The 16,573-nt window shown below is 38.6% G+C and overlaps 1 protein-coding gene across 1 annotated transcript in view; it reads right to left on the bottom strand.

The window, feature by feature from the left end:
- Nucleotides 1-16,573, bottom strand: part of THEMIS (thymocyte selection associated) — a 47,657-nt gene that overhangs the window by 17,224 nt on the left and 13,860 nt on the right.

Below are 16,573 nucleotides of genomic sequence, written 5' to 3'. Positions count from 1 at the left end.
GATGATCCGGTTTTCAATGCCTTTCAATGGGAAACCGCGATTCGCTTAGCGATGAAATCGCTTAGCAGCGATTTTTTCGGAACGAATTAACATCGCTAAGCGAGGCACCACTGTATTCCCCTTCTATTTGCCAGGAAGTGATGGGACCAGTGGCCATGATCTTAGGTTTTTTTAATGTTGAGCTTCAGACCATTTTTTTTGTGGTCTCCTCTTTCATCCTCATTAAGAGGTTCGTTAAGACATCCTCACTTTCTTCTATCAGAGTGGTATCATCTGCATATCGGAGGTTGTTGATATTTCTTCCGGCAATCTTAATTCTGGTTTGGGATTCCTCCAGTCTGCCCTTTTGCATGATGTATTCTGCAAATAAGTTAAATAAGCAGGGAGACAATATACAGCCTTGTCATACTCCTTTCCCAATTTTGAACCAAACAGTTGTTCCATATCAAGTTCTAACTGTTGCTTCCTCTCCCACATATAGGTTTCTCAGGAGATAGATAAGGTGGTCAGGCACTCCCATTTCTTTAAGGATGTGCCATAGTTTGCTGTGGTCCACACAGTCAAAGGCTTTTGCATAGTCAATGTAGCAGAAGTAGATGTTTTTCTGGAACTCTCTGGCTTTCTCATAATCCAGCACATGTTAGCAATTTGGTCTCTAGTTCCTCTGCCCCTTTGAAATTCTGCTTGTACTTCTGGGAGTTCTCGGTCCACATACTGCTGAAGCCTACCTTGTAGGATTTTGAGCATAACCTTGCTAGCGTGTGAAATGAGAGTGCAATTGTACGGTAGTTGGAGCATTCTTTGGCACTGCCCTTCTTTGGGATTGGGATGTAGACCGATCTTTTCCAGTCCTCTGGCCACAGTTGAGTTTTCCAAACTTGCTGGCATATTGAATGTAGCACCTTAACAGCATCATCTTTTAAGATTTTAAATAGTTCAACTGGAATGCCATCATCCCCGCTGGCTTTGTTGTTTGCCTTGTTTTCTAAGGCCCACTTGACTTTACTCTCCAGGATGTCTGACTCAAGATCAGCAACCACACTATCTGGGTTGTCCAGGATATCCAAATCTTTCTGGTATAATTCCTCTGTGTATTCTTGCCACCTCTTCTTGATGTCTTTTATCATCTCCTCGTATTTAGCCAGCACTATGTCATCTAAAGCCATAAGGGCTTTTACGCTAGCTAGGCTCAATGTATTTCCTTCCAAGCTTTTGGAGGGAAAATTTCGAGGTTTGCCTACAGCAGATTGTCTCTGCCCTTGTAACAGTGAGAAAGTTGAATCAGTTGGTCATGTTCTCCTTTTCTGTACCTGCCATCGGGATCTTCGTATGGAGCTTTTATCACCTATTATTTGTAAATCTCCTGGGAGATCAGAGGAGGATTATGTCCAACTGCTACTCTCTGACAACACTCCTTATATTACAAGACAAGTGGCCAAATTCTGTGCGGCAGCAATGGTTATTCGTAATCAAATGTTTGGATAGGTGATTTTAGAGGGATATGTTTTTAATATAACACTGATTGAGGTTTTATTTATATCAAGGATACATGATATTATTAACTGGAAAGAAGGGTTGTTTTATCATGTTTTATTGGAATTTTATTACCCTGACTGATCTTACCAAGCTATAATTATATGTATCTATTTTATATTGATTTGGTTTTACTGGTCTTTGACCGTAATAAAGTATTCATTTTCATTTTCTTGATGTCTTCTGCTTCTGTTAGGTCCCTCCCATTTTTGTACTTTATCATACCCATCTTTGCACTAAAGGTTCTTTTAATATCTCAAATCTTCTTGAACAGATCTCTAGTTTTTCCCTTTCTATTCTTTTCCTCTTATTTCTTTGCACTGTTCATTTAAGAAGCCCCTCTTGCCTCTCCTTGCTATTCTTTGCAGGTCTGCATTCCATTTTCTGTAATTTTCCTTATCTCCCTTGCATTTTATTTTCCTTCTCTTCTCTGCTATTTCTAAGGCCTCGTTTGACAGCCACTTTGCTTTCTTGCATTTCCTTTTCTTTGGGATGGTTTTTATCGCTGCCTCCTGTACAATGTTAGGAGCCTCCATCCATAGTTCTTCAGGCACTCTGTCCACCAAATCGAGTTCCTTAAATCTGTTCTTCACTTCCATTGTGTATTCATAAGGGATTTGCTTTAGATTATACCTGACTAGCCCAGTGGTTTTTCCTACTTTCTTCAGTTTAAGCTTGAATTTTGCTATGAGAAGCTGATGATCAGAGCCACAATCAGCTCCAGGTCTTGTTTTTGCTGAGTGTATAGAGCTTCTCCATCTTTGGCTGCAGAGAACGTAATCAATCTGATTTCAGTATTGCCCATCTCGTGATGTCCATGTGTAGAGTCGCCTCTTGTGTTGTTGGAAAAGACTGTTTGTGATGACCAGCTTGTTCTCTTGACAAAATTCTACTAGCCTTTGCCCTGCTTCATTTTGAACTGCAAGGCCAAACTTATCTGTTGTTCCTTTTATCTCTTGACTCCCTACTTTAGCATTCCAGTCCCCTATAATGAAAAGAACACCTTTATTTTGTGTCAGTTCTAGAAGGTGTTGGAAGTCTTCTTAAAATTGGTCAATTTCAGCCTCTTCAGCATTGGTGGTTGGTGCATAAACTTGGATTACTGTGATGTTGAAAGGTCTGCCTTGGATTCATATTGAAATCATTCTATAATTTTTGAGATTGTATCCCAATACGGCTTTTCCCACTCTTTTGTTGACTATAAGGGCTACACCATTTCTTCTATAGGATTCTTGCCCACAATAGTAGATATTCCTGTCCATTTTAGTTCACTGACGCCCAGGATGTTAATGTTTATTCTTGCCATCTCCTGTTTGACCACATCCAGCTTATCAAGGTTCATAGATCTTACATTCCAGGTTCCTATGCAGTATTTTTCTTTGCCCCATTGGACTTTCCTTTCAGTACCAGGCATGTCTACAGCTGAGCATCCTTTCATCTTTGGCCCAACCACTTCATTAGCTCTGGAGCTACTTGTACTTGTCCTCCAACTCTTCCTCGGTAGCATCTTGGATGCCTTCCAACCTGAGGGGCTCATCTTCCAATGTCATATCTTTTAGCCTTTTGTTTCTGTTCAAGGGCTTTTCTTGGCAAAGATACTGGAGTGGCTTGCCAATTCGTGCTCCAGGTGGATCGCGTTTAGTCAGAACTCTCCACTATGACCTGTCCATCTTGGGTGTCCCTGCACGGCATAGCCCATAGCTTCTCTGAATTACTCAAGCCCCTTCGCCACGACAAGGCAGCAATCCGTGAAGGGGCATTATGTATATAACATTATTTTAATTTTATCAGTAGTAAGAGACACTGTACTGTACCAGGTCTGTTGGAAGAAAGGACAATTTTGCTTTTCCACAGGGACAAGGAGGCAAAAATTAGGCACGACAGCAATGTGTTACAAATAATACCTTAACTGTCTTTAAAATGAATAGTGTGCTGAATTTAATACATAAATTCTTGAATATAATCATAGCAAACCTCCCCAAGATTAAAAGCAAAAACTTTAACAGCAGTTGAGAGAGGAGGAACAGAACAAGATCCATGATCTCCTATACTATGTAAAGTCCTTGAGCATATCAGCAAGAAAATTCTGTTAAAAATATAGACTCTAAAAAGCTCATGAATACTAACAGATAAGAGGTTAAAATACTCAATTTTAGTAGCTGGGATCAAATCCTTGCTTGGCCATGGAAACATACTGGAGGGTGGCACTGGTAAAACCACCCCTTAAATTTCTCACTTAACTCAGAAACCCTTCTAGGGATGACATAAGAAGGAAGCAATGAAATATGCCACATAGAAAATAGAAAGTAAACTGATAGGGAATGTTTTAAAGTTAAAGCAAAATAGAAATTAAAAATAATAATAAAAAAAGACAAAAATGTAGTGGCACCTTAAAGACTTTTATATTTTTCAGTGTGAGCTTTCATGGACAATTCCACTTCATCAGTCATAAGAGAAAGAAATTCAACACGGCAAATATTTATACATGGCATCAAAATGATACAGAATGTTCTCTGTGAACAGCAGGACCCCATAACCATAGGATGGGTATTTGTGGTTTCACTTATCTGTGGTTTCCTGTAGCCCTATATATAACATACAAGGGTGGCTCCTTGTGGCCTGTGTCCCACCTCTTTGTATGTTGTATATAGGGTTTCCTCATAACTGCCATTTCAGCAATGGTAGTTTGGTGAACTGCTCCCTCACAGATATGTGGGCCCCTCTGTACTACGAGAGTACTTGGTTTGAATATGTTGGCAGATGAACATAATGTGAGTGAAGGAATAGAGAGACAAAGCTTTTGGTTGGGCAATCTCCTTGAGATTGCTTGTTACAACAAGTCTTGGGTAAAAAAGATGTTAATTTCATGCAAGAACCAAAGTAATATGAAGAGACTATAATCTGGCCACTCCAAAATGGAATCAGCTCCCCAAGATCAAGTGACTCATCCCCAGTAACACACTCCCATTTATTGATTTATTTGATTTATTTACTGCCCCATTAATGCAATGCACTATTCTGGGTGGTTCACAACATAATAAAACAAATAAACATATAACAATATACAGTACATATTAATGCACTGTGAAAGGAGTTAAAACAGTCAAAAAATTAAAACCAATGGTACCCAAAGAGCATTATTTCTTCAAGAGCAGGGCAAGAGGCGTAATAAGCAGGGTCATTATGGAAGACCTCCCTAAAAACAGTGTTTTGAACTGCCTTCTAAACATTAGCAGGGAGGGAGCCAGGCACAGCCCCACCGAGAGCTAATTCCACAGGGTCAACACCACTGTGAAGAGTTGATGTGACTGTTCCACGGTTAGGATCTTTGCTTTATAATGCATATATATATATATATATATATATATATATATATATATATATATATATATATATATATATATATATATATATATATATATATATATATATATATATATATATATATATATGTTAGATTTAGAAGCTCCTTGTTGTGATAGGTTATGTTGTGCACCATCAGTTCCCATGTATTGCACAGCACAGACATGGAGGAAGAGGTACCACACTGTTTTACCATCATGCAAATTTCCTGTGTCTTTCCTATACAAAGGAAGCATGAATCCATCAAAGACATAAAAGCAATTAAGCAAAAGGACTGATTCTGTCTTTCAAGTGAAGAAAGATGTGGCGCATTCATTGCAGTAGAAACTGGAATAATGCAGCCTATTTACAAGGATCAAACAATGCCCCTGAAGGTTGGAATTAAAGGAGGAGATGCCTTTGAAATCACCTCTTCGAGATTGCTACTTTGTTCAAAAAGAACTACATTTATGTCCTTTCACAAGCTCTTCCCTGATTTTACAAATCTATATTAGCTGCTGCTGTGATCACATCAAAGCAACGAAACAATTGGTTCAATAGCTTTTCTTTCTGATGCTTTGAAAATGTTAAATAGGGTCTCTGTATGTACCAGTGTGTGTATATGTGTGTATGAATTTAAAACTGGGGGTGGGAAGCATCCTACTGTGATTTTGTTTATATGATTATCTAATCATTAACAGTTCCACTAACTGGAAATTTGAGGTAGATAATTTCAGAGAAGACAAATTGTGCTTCCAATCACTGTATTACAGCACAATGATTGAGGTCAATATTTTATGGATAATAACTTAGCATAGATGTTGAAGTAAAGTGTTTAATGCTCTGTTTAGCTACAGGAAGCCACATTACAAGACAAACATAGTTTTTTTTAAAAAAAGCTATGGATTATTCCTTTTTTTCAAAGCACTCTTAACTGCACACGTTCACTGAGAAACAGGTCCCATTAAACTGTCTACTATGAAGTTAAGTGTGTACAAGATTTTGGGATGCTATACTTGAAAAGCTGTTGTGTCAGGAGAGAGGGAGGTTCAATCATTCCAAACCAGCATTGAAAAAAGAGTCAGGCAGCACTCATGACTGAAAAGCTTAAGTGGCAGATAAAAATCCAGCTGCTTGCCACAGAATAAAATCCTTCCCCCCCCTCACAAATTATTTTAAGGATGCTGACCTGTTGATGCATATGGTTTTGGAGGGTATGAACAAAACATATCTGCAAGAATTTGAAGAGCCAGCTCCTGTGGACCCAGAAAGAAACCAACAGTCACCTCTCCCAAGACAGAGAATCCAGGGAAGGTACAACAGAAAAATAAACCTAGGGAGAAACTGAGAAAATGTTTGAAGAAAATAAAAGTGATGATGCTTTATTGCATTGAAACGAGGAAAGGGAAGAGGCGGGGGGGATCAGAGGCCAGATATATAATCCTGAGAGATACTGTAGCTTTAGGGGAAAATGCCTGGAAGTGCCTCAAATGCTAGAGAAGAGAGTACGGACAAAACCTGGTCCCTTCAAAAGAAGAGAAGAAGCAAGCCTGAAGGTTTCAAAGGAGTTAAAACCAGTGACCAAATTACTAGAAGATGAGTGAGGGCCAGGTGCAGTGGCCTTTTGTTCTATCAACACTTGCTGAACTGTTGGCTTCCTACCTGGTCCCTCTTGTGACATCTCCCATTGACAGTCCAAAGATGGCTCTGGATTGATGTATGATAAAGGGAGGGGGGCACTACTTGCCGAGTATAAATATTGTTTTCAGGGGTCAGCATAACCCTAGGCCAAGCCTTATACAATGAACGCCCCAGCTCATGGAGTAACAATTTACAGTGGATTGCAAATTATGTATCTGTCTTCCATACCAGGACTGAACAAGCTTGGTAGAAGGGTATTCTTCTTCTTCCTCTATGTCATATTTTTACATGAAGCTGAAATCTCACCTCAGGGAGAACCAGGCTGGTACATGAACTTTGCTCTTGCCCTCTTGTACTGCATGGTTTGCTTGAAATCCCTCTGTTCAGTCATCTGCAACCTTCCAAAACAGGAACTGAATAATATATTAGATGCCATCATCCCAGGCTGATAATTATGGGATTTGTAGTACATCTGGCAAAAAGTGCCATTTCAGGAAAGGCGGTTTCAAAACAACAGAAATAATACTTCTAAAGAGCCTATAACAAATCTGCCACCAAGGATAAACACGGGGGGAAAATCACCTGTTTATTCTACAACTAATGAATTGACTAATGAACTAATGAATGTGGATTTCACTACACAGTGGCAGCTGCAACAAATTAACCTACATTTAATCAAGTTTCTAATGTTTAACATTAACAAACTAATTTTCAAACCCAACCTTCCACGCTCTGAATATTCACTTCATTATGCCATCATCATTAAAAGGACCTTGGGTCCTAAGGAGAAAGGTGGGGTAAAAATATTTTAAATATTTCTAATTTTTTTAAAAAAGAAATACAATATTTCTGCCTTCTTACACATGATCTTTACCATTCTTCTAAGTCTTGTGACAATCTTCATAGGCCTCTCCTTTATCCACCAAAATATATCTCCTAACAGTAAGGCAATTCCAGAAGACATCTAATCAACCTGTGGCAGCAGACTGGCATAATTAAATATTTATTTATTTATTTATTTATTCAATTTTTATCCCACCCCTCTAGACAACGTCTACTCAGGGCAGCTTACAAAAATTAAAACACATTAAAACAATGAGATATCAAATTGATACAACTCAGTTTAGCCCTGGTGCCTACTGGCATACAGGACAATTCTATACATCATTCCATGCGATGCATGAAATAAAACCCACTGTATTTAGTTGAGCTTGTTCTTTAATAAGGTAGTTAAATATCAGCATCCAGATCAGGGTAATTCTGCCATAGGTGTGTGGGGACTTTGTAACATACCAGACCACCTAAACCGGGCTTTCAGACCCTTACATATGAACATACTGAAACTGAGTGTGACATATGCAGAAGTGTAAATGTATGCCCAGAGCATGTCCATTAGCTCACTGGTTCTTAACCTTAGGTTACTCAGGAGTTTTGGACTGCAACTCCCAGAAGCCTTCACCACCAGCTGTCCTGACTGGGGTTTCTGGGAGTTGCAGTTCAAAAGCATCCGAGTAACGGAGGTTAAGAACCACTGCTTAGCTAACAACTTGAGTTCAGGAAACCCAGGGTTTGGAAATATACACCCAGTCAGCATGTTGCTTAGAAAAGCAACAGACAGATCTATCTTTTCACATGCAAAAACACAATTTTAAATGCCAAGACTTTAAGCCATTTATATCCTAGGTGAATCCTTTAAAAATGACTTCTGCTGTTTCTGGCTTATTTCTTCCCTGTTGGGTTTATGACACTTTCTGCTGTTGCCCATTTATCTGGTAGGTTTGAGCTTTGCTTGCAGTAACAAAGCTTTGATGTAAGAAGCAGCATCTTACAAGAAAGAAACAACTTGACATCTCAGAACTATTTTTTCCATTTTTTTTGTTTTCCTTCCCAGAGTCAACATGAACTAATTTCAGCAGCTTCTGAAATATGCATAAAGGTGGATTAATCCTTTTCTCCTTAATTCCCCTTTATTAAGACTGGAACTCTATTGATGAGTCTGATGAAATTTCAGGGAACTAATTCAGACCTTGAAAGTGCATCCAAGAAGTGGTGAACAGATCTATAAACGGTGGGTAATAGGCACACTCTATCTTTTCTTCTGTGCTTTTAATTGTATTTATTGTAGCATAATTTTATTCTCACTTCACTTTTTGATTTTTTATTTTCACCCCTATGTATTAATGTCACTATTTTCTTTTTCTTTTCTTTTTTACTCTGTTGTCTTTTGTTATTTGTTGTAAACCTCCCAGAGTGGCCTTGGCTGCCAAATTTTGGGGGAGGGGGGATGAATGAATGAATGAATGAATGAATGAATGAATGAATGAATGAATGAATGAAAGAGTTGGGAATGTGTTTTATTCAGGCATAAAAAATTAGGAGGGGTGTCAGAATACAGAAATTTTGTAGGCCTGAACCTGAATAAATGTATTATTAACGAGCTGCCATTGTGCACAGATGTGAGTATGCTGAGTCACTCTGAAGATGATGCAATGTCTGGAAATAAGAAGACACCAGGTGCAGAAGATGAAGTCATGTGTCTTCTGATTGGACTAGAGATGCCATGTACATGTATATAAGTGAACAGTGTCTATCATCCTCTTCTTTCTTCACCATTTGCTGCTAGCCACTATGTCCATTTGTGTAAAGAGTTCCTGACATGCTGATGTGATGCCTGCCTATAAATACCTGTAAATACTGTAAATATAACCGCCTTGCAAAAGAAGAAGAACTTGTAAGTGTCTTCAATAACTCTGCGTTTTTCCTGTCGCCAAATCCCTGACAGAATGAATGAATGAATGAAATATCTAAAACATCAGCCTATGCAAGTGAATAATGCTGGCTAGATAGCTCAGTGAGTTAGGTTTCTGGCTGTGGAACAAGAGGTTGGGAGTTCAATTCCAGTGAGTACAGCCAGCGGCAGAGTTCCAGAGCACCCCAGAAGAAGGGAATGGCAAACCACTTCTGAGTATTGTCTACCTAGAAAACCCTGAAAAGAGTGACCATGAGTCAGAATTGACTTGGCGGCACACAAATATTTATTGTTATTCTTGTTGTTGTTATTATTGGGAGGGTAATGCATCTTTATGGAGCACATTTCTTCAAGAGGAGTTGATGGATAATGGCTTGTCTGGGATCTTTCTGAAACTTCACTGATAACAGGAAGATGCATAAGCATTTCTAAAGGTTGCACACCTCTTTTGCATAGAATATACGTTTATCAGATACTAACAGCTAAAGACAACCTAGTGAAAATGCAGTGTTAGATGGAGAGTGACGGTTCACATTTAGTTTTGTTACAAAGATTTTATTAATAACAACACAATTTGCTTCTTTTAGTTCAGCACCATAGCTTCCATTGTCCCTCTCTATCAGACATGGTGATATAATTGTTACAGCCAAGTCTTGCACTAATGCAACCAGAATATTATTCTGAGAGTGGCTGTTCACTATCCACTTAAGAGCCTGATCACACCTGCCAAATGAACCCCAGTTATGCTGATATGGCAATTTTTTTTATTTTTTTTTCCACAAATTTCCAAGCACACAATACAAGGCATGATTGACTCATCTTTCTGGCTAGTAGTTTATTTCGGGTTTATTTCCCCCTCACCAAGAGAGGTTTTTAATTTTGTACCAATGATAAATTGCTTCGTTCCTTGCTGTTTCAGCCTGTGTGAATGTTGCATTGATTTATTTCCTTTGCAAAAGCATTGGGTTTCTTGATGCTGTAGCCACTTCATGGCCACTGTGCTTATTCTTTCCCTGATTAATTTTTTAAAAAGATGTATCGACAAATTTGCTCATAACAAGACAAGCGATCCCTTAGAGGAGCCAAATAACAGCTGCTGCACCAGTAGTAGAAAACAGCTCCAAGGAGACAGCCTTCCCTGTCCCTTTAAAAGAGGGCCTGAGCAGAGGCATTCCTCTCTCTCCTTTTAACTCTTGCTAAGGGGTCGGGTAAAGGGAGTAAAGGAGAGATGGGAAAAGGGGAGGAGAGAAGGCTCGAATCTCTTATTGCACTGTTGATGTATCACTTTTTTAATTTACAAAAAAGGACAGGGGGGGCTGATTGCCCAAGAAACAGTAGAGAAAATGAATCGATTCAGAATTACAAGCAGCATAACCTGCTATAATGGTTCAAATTAAAAGATATGCATCGATACAATTAAAAAGAATGGGAACACTCCCACCACTACAGATATCATATGACCACAAAAATAAAGATATCAGAACAACAGCAATCTGGAAGGAAACGGTCTAACTGGGGTTCTTTTGACAGGTGTGATTAGGCCCTAATGTTTTACTCTCACACAACCAAAGGTCCCAAAAGCACCCTCAATACACTCAAATAATGAGATGCACTCAAGGTTTGTTTATTGGGGGCAATGGCAGTTTTAGAAGTCAGGCTCATGCACTTGACGTCTGAAAGAGAAAGAAAAAGACAAACAACAACTGAGAAGGTGGCAGTGAAGAAATGGGTGGAAATGGACTCAAGGGAGAGAGTGAATGAGCAATTTCTGATGGTGAAAGCGTGGAGGAGAGGAGAGGAGAGCAAAGAAATATGGGATGAAAAGATGATCTCATATGTGGATTTTGCAGGAGAATCACTGTCCTATACCAATTATTAAAATCATGAAAAGTTGATGCTCAGTTGATAACTTATATTTTACATTTTTCTTACTGAGATAGGTAAAAGAAGCATTTGCAGATTACTTCCATTTGGCAGCAAGTGGGAAGATATTATTTGGCTCATGGACAACTAATAAATTAATTCAATTAATGGCAAACCCATTTTATGACTCCAGCCCTTTAGAAAACATTAAATGACATAACTGGGTCTTTCTTTAATTAATTTTGGAACGATCTTTCATTTTTTAAAGCAAAATGTTTTTAATAACCAGGCACGAGCAGCTTCTCCACTTTCCCCACAACACAGATAATGAAAGGATTTGTATTTAATTGTTCCCCTTGGACTCAGTGGGAATAGAAAAATTGTAATCTTCACATCGGATAGATTATAAAGCTTGCTGTCTATTTAAATAAATACACATTTTGCTGTTGCACCTATTGATTCTAATATTCTAGAGTCCAGTAATCTTCTAGAAAGGGCCACTACTAAAATGAATGGTTTTCTTTTCAAATCATTTTCTTTTTCCCATCAGTCTGTGTTTTGTGACTGCCCCTCTGGTTTTTTAGATTCAAATTCTGAGATAGCTTACACAAGCTAAAAGAAGGAAGGCTTTAATGAATTTTATTAAGTTGAAGTAAATATAAAACAACTGTATGGAAGCTTTTGGGAGATGCAGCAGCACGGCTGTGGGCCAAATTGGAAATTTGCCCCTGGCCCCCTTGAAATCACCCCTTCCTGTAGACATTTCTTCTACGGATTGCAATTTTGCACTTTTCCATCGTTCTGCAAACAAAGTTATCCAAGAGATGAAAAATACAATCAAAGAAACAATTACCAAAGACAGACTGCAATAAAATCCTGATAAAACATTGCTGCAGATAATGCTAAAATTAAAGAAGAACGACTAGCAAAATAAAATAGAGTTATGGTCTAAAATCACTAAAAGCCAGTTCTTAAAATGCCTAGTAGCATGAAAAGATGTTCAGTTAGCATCACAAATACCATAAAGGATCCACTTGAACTTCACAAAGGAAAGAGTGCATTCCATAGCAAGAGCATCACCTCTCCTGAAGTCTCAAATCTTGACACATTTTGTACAGCATCCTGGAAGGCTCATTCTAAATGTGGTGCTGGAGAAAAGCTTTAAAGATACCATGACTGCCAGAAGGACAAATAAATGGGTAAAGTCTGAACTCTCACAAGACGATAAAATAGCTAAGCTGATGCTATTGTACTTCAGCTAAATTGCAAAAAGACTCACTGGAAAAGACATTATTGCTAGGAAAAGTAGAAGGCAGAAGGAAAAGAGCATGAGATCTGTGTGTGTTTAGTCATTTAGTCGTGTCCGACTCTTCGTGACCCCATGGACCAGAGCACGCCAGGCCCTCCTGTCTTCTACTGCAATGCCACTCCAGTATCTTTGCCAAGAACGCCCCATGATCAGAAACAAAAGGCATGAGATCTAGCATGAGATTATTTGATAAAAAGAGTCAAGATATGATCTGGGTTGTTAAAAATAGAAATTGTTAATTCATTGTGTCACCCTAAGTTGGAACTGACTTGATGGCACATAACAGCATCAACAACAACACATGGGGGAGACATTCAGATGATAATCTTAGGGCTTGAGCAAGTAGATATGGAAAGAGACGAACTTTCTGACAACCAGACCCCAAGATGTTTTAAATTAAAGCCAGTATCTTGAACTCAGTTCAGATACACGGACTGGCAAGCCAATGCACATGACAAAGTAGTGGCATAAGGTGATCATGTCAGCCAGTATCAGTGAGTAGCATAGCTGCATTATTTCACATCGACTGCAGTTTCCTAGCTATTTTCAAAGCTTACCATGTGTCAAACACATTGTAATAATCCAAACAGGAGGTTATCAGAGGATGAATAAAAGTTGCAGAACTATATGTGTTAGTTTGAAGTAAGGTGTAAACATTGATGGTACCTTAGTGACAACGCTGGATTTAAGTACATGCTCAAACCTGGGAGTCTATTTTCTACACTCAAGATTTTCCTGTTGTCTCCTGATGAACAACTACCACTGACCAGAATGCTTCCCACTTTTGATGTGAAATTACTTCTCTGGAAAAAGTAAATTAATAAGGCAATCATATACATATTTACTCAGAAATATTGCAGTTGAATTGCTGGGTAATAGGATATACGAAACATTTACAGATGAGTGCTGTCACTTTAACCCTTAGACAGGAGTGCCAGTTAACATGACTGAACACAGTGGTATGTATACGGGATGCATAGAAATCAATAGTTCATTTTGCCATTTTATATCTGAGCTCCAAGAATATATAAATTAGAATTGTAACTTTACTCAGTGGATAAGTGCATTGAAAGAATAATAGGTCAGGGTTGGGTTGTTGTTGTTGTTGTTGTTTTGCAAAAAAGTTGTTAGAATAGTAAGTGAACATTTTGCCTCCTATCTTGGCTTCTACAAATATTAGAGATATCAGAGGTACCTCTAACACAGAGCAATCATACTATTACCATTGTCATGGCTCTATCTTCATATTTGCAGCTTTTGTTAGAATTACCTAACTACAATTACCCTGAATGCCTGCACCCTCATCTCCTTTCTTCTCAAGCATACCTTGGTATCTTTAGCATTTCACCGGACTAGATATTCCTTAGAAGGAAGTCATGAAAATTGAAGGAATATAAAACTGATACTACTATATAGTGCAAATGCATCTCTTTGTCTCTCTCTAATGAAAACTGGGAATCCAAGCGAGCTAAATAGGCAGCAGCTGAAATGGCTATAATTCAAGTAAAACCCAGCTAATTGCAATGTGGCAATTTTATCTGCCACTGTTTTATTCCTCTGCCATCCTCATTGCTCATTCAGTCTTCCCTTTCCTTCCCTCTTCTATTGCCAACCAGTTTCTATTCCCCTCTTCTATTCCCAACCCATCCGGTAATGGGAATTCTTATTCTCCTTCCACGTGCACACATAGACATACTGAATGTAGAGGATATATTAGGCACTTGGATTTAACAGAAGAGGGGCTTCTAGTGTTGCAGTAGAGCTGTAGTGGCTCCAGCAGACCATAAAGGAAAACTGAAATCGATATGTACTAGCCCACCTCTGTGAAAGTAGCTGCAAGGACCTGAACTCAGTTTTTTAAAAATTAAATGTATGCAGGCTGCTAATATGACCCAGAGATCCTGCATGTTACCTACACCTGACTTATTGTGTCAGACTATGAATAAAGATATGTGGATTCAAATCCTCGCTAAGTGATCTTGGACAACTCATAATCTTTCATGTTGATGTATCTTACTGGGTTGTCATGAAAGTAAGATGGTGAGGAAGAACCTTATCTTGAGCTGCAATGAATCAATGAATTAATCAATGAATCAGCCAGTCAGGTAACAGTGGTTTAGTAAACTGATACAAAGAGGATATTAATACAAAGCTGTCAAAACATGTCAGAGAGGTTGATGTGTATTTCAAAACAGGTGCTAGTCTTGTTACTGTTGTTACTCAGAATACAACTAAATAACTAATGTGGCCATTGTATTATCAATTCATATGCTGGATTACTTTGACTTAAATTATAAACTGACATATGTCCATGTGAAAGTTTGAAGAAGTCATCAGATTGTTGCTTTTGCTTATGGCATTTGTAGGTCTATAAGCAAAAACCCTACACTAACCACCTGAAAGATCCAAAATTGAGAATGTCATTCTCTGTGTACAGAAAGCAAACCCTGTCCCTTTTCTAAACCTGCTTGTGCATTCTTCAAGCACTTATTAATTTCAATAAATGGTTCTGGGAAACTCTACATTTTTCAAGAGAAAGATGACATTTTTAACTTCTCTGCCACTGGTTAAATTAAGGCAGCAGGAAATTAAATTTAGAAGCACATAAAATAATTAAATTGGTAGTTTTGAACAGCATAATTTTTGCAACATAAAGAAGGTAAATTCAATCTTGTATGCTAATCTTTGTAAAATCAATGGACAAATAACATGCTTTTCTTTAATGAGCTTCCCCCTCCTCTTTGGCTAGTGGGTTTGCTAGCAAGCCATACTAGCTAAGGCAACTAGACAGATAGTTAAAATATAGATTTTTTTCCCCCCAGACATTTCTAGCAACATAGTCAGTGGTGGAGGGTTACTGGAATGGTATTCCAGAAAAATCTGTTGGGGCCACAGTTGCCTACCTCTGTGTTATGTTCTCTGTAATTTTCAGCTGGATGGGCAGGGCTCCCCCCCATGTATGACTTACTAGCAATTTCTCTCACTCACTCACTCACTCACTCACTCACTCACTCACACACATCCCTTTTCTGTAACCATGAGGTGAGGGAAGATTGATCCAAACTATTATGGGACATGCCTTGCAAACCCGTAATCAGTGCTACAAAAGCTGATGGCATCAACCATTCTTTTTAGGAAGACACACTTCATTCCATGTACTAAATGCAAAGACCCAGCTCTAAGAACTGGATTCCCCATTTAGTGGTGGTGCTCATAAGAAAGCCTATTTCATACACGCATTGCTTCAGATATTATTTAACATCAAGTAATTTTCAACAATATAGGGACGTGGTGGCGCTGTGGGCTAAACTGCAGAAGCCTGTGCTGCAGGGTCAGAAGACCAGCAATTGTAAGATCAAATCCACACAACAGAGTGAGCTCCTGTCACTTTGTCCCAGCTCCCCGCCAACCTAGCAGTTCAAAAGCATGCAAATGAGAGTGGATAAATAGGTACCATCTTAGTGGGAAGGTAAAACAACGTTCCCTAGTCACGCCGGCCACATGGCAACGGAAACTGTCTTCGGACAAGTGCTGGCTCTATGGCTTGAAAACGGGATGAGCACCACCCCCCTAAGAGTTGGACACGACTGGACTAAAAATGTCCAACTCTTCACCTTTACTTTAATTTTCAACAAAAGGCAAGTGTGTGAATGAACAGCTTCTAAAAGATGCTATCATTAAAAGCCCTGTCTGAATATTGCAAACAAAAGGCTAAGGTTAGTTTATTCAGTCAGTTGATTAAGTCTTTCTCTTCTCCTATTGCCTTCCTAGCAATGTCTTTTCCATCGAGTCTTGTCTTCTCTTAATATGTCAAAAGCATGCCAGCTTTACTTTCTAGTAAGAATTCAGGCTTCATTTCATTTAACACCTATTCATTTATCCTTCTGGAAGTCTGCATGATCATAAAACTCCTTCCAATACCATATTGCAAATGATATATTTTTTTCCTGTCAGCTATCTTGACTGTCTAGGTCTCATCTCATCTGCGTAAAAAGTAATGGGGAATTAGTGTACAGCATGGATTATGTTGGCCGTGATCTCTAGTGACATATCTTTATACTCAGTCTTTTCTTTTCCCTTGGTTCCTTCTGCTTTATCTAGAATTGGATAGATTTCCTTAAAATATGTTGTTAGCT

Source organism: Pogona vitticeps, chromosome 1 (genome assembly GCF_051106095.1).
Source record: "Pogona vitticeps strain Pit_001003342236 chromosome 1, PviZW2.1, whole genome shotgun sequence".
Taxonomy (NCBI): Eukaryota; Metazoa; Chordata; class Lepidosauria; order Squamata; family Agamidae; genus Pogona; species Pogona vitticeps.
Note: the sequence above shows the minus strand (reverse complement) of the source record. Positions and strands in the feature narration are given on the sequence as shown.